The 1,198-nt window shown below is 42.9% G+C and overlaps 1 protein-coding gene across 1 annotated transcript in view; it reads right to left on the reverse strand.

Annotated features, from left to right (window-relative positions):
* The window catches only part of NUP210L (nucleoporin 210 like), a 147,392-nt gene that overhangs the window by 90,681 nt on the left and 55,513 nt on the right, over positions 1 to 1,198 (reverse strand). The gene's annotated exons all lie outside the window — the stretch shown is intronic.

Here is a 1,198-nt window from a genome sequence, read left to right on the forward strand (position 1 = left end):
GTCCCAGCTACTTGGGAGGTGGAGGCAGGATAATCGCTTGAGCCCAGGAGTTGGAGGTTGCTGTGAGCTGTGATGCCATAGCACTCTACCCAGGGGTACAGCTTGAGGCTCTGTCTCAAAAAAATAAGAAAATAGAAATAGGGTTCTTATATATTATAGCAGGAATGTAATGAGAAAAAATAATACAAAAAAAATGCCCTACTCACTGAGCCACAGGCGCTGCCCAACACGCAGCTATTTTTTATTTATGTTATCATTATTATTTTTTAAGACAGTCTCACTATGTCACCCTCAATATAGATCACAGGTCACAGCAACCTCAAACACTTGGGCACTAAGAGATTCTCTGGTCTCAGCCTCTCAAGTAGCTGGGACTACAGGTGTCTGCCACAATGCACGGCTATTTTTTTGTAGTTGTCATTGTTCTTTAGCTGGCCTGGGCTGGGTTCAAACCCACCAGTCATGGTGTATGTGGCTGATGCTGTAACAGGCGCTGAGCCCCAGCTATTTTTTAGAGACAGGGGTCTTGCTCTTGCTCAGGCTGGTCTGGAACCTTTGAGCTCAGGCAATCCACCTACCTCGGCCTCCCAGAGTACTGGGATTACAGGTGTGAGTCACTAAGCTTGGTCTAATAAACTGGTTTCTATCTATAAAAGAAATAAATATTTTTCTTCATTAATGAAGCATAGTATTAACATTATAGGTCAAAAACAATGAAAGAGATTTGGCTGGACCTAAACTATATATTAAATCTAGGAAAAAAGAGTTTAAAATTTTCTTCTTTTTAAAAAGTTTTGGATTAATATCAGGGTACAAATGTTTAGATTACATTGTTTTCAATTCTAAGATAAAGTTCAAATTGTTGAGCCCTTCACCCAGGGTGTGTGCTGAAGATCTTTGATACCTCTGGGAACCTTTCTTTTTTATTGTTTCAGGTTAATTGAGGATACAAAAAATTACATTACAGGGCAGTGCCTGTTGCTAAGTGAGTAGGGCACTGGCCCCATACACTGAGGGTGGCAGGTTCAAACCTGGACCTGGCCAAACAGCAACAAAAATAGCCGGGCGTTGTGGCAGGTGCCCGTAGTCCCAGTTACTCAGGAGGCTGAGGCAAGAGAATCACCTAAGCCCAAGAGCTGGAGGTTGCTGTGAGCTGTGATGCCATGGCACTCTACTGAGGGTGACAAAGTGAGACTCT

Source organism: Otolemur garnettii, unplaced genomic scaffold (genome assembly GCF_000181295.1).
Source record: "Otolemur garnettii isolate 467f Iridium unplaced genomic scaffold, OtoGar3 scaffold00244, whole genome shotgun sequence".
Classification (NCBI taxonomy): Eukaryota; Metazoa; Chordata; class Mammalia; order Primates; family Galagidae; genus Otolemur; species Otolemur garnettii.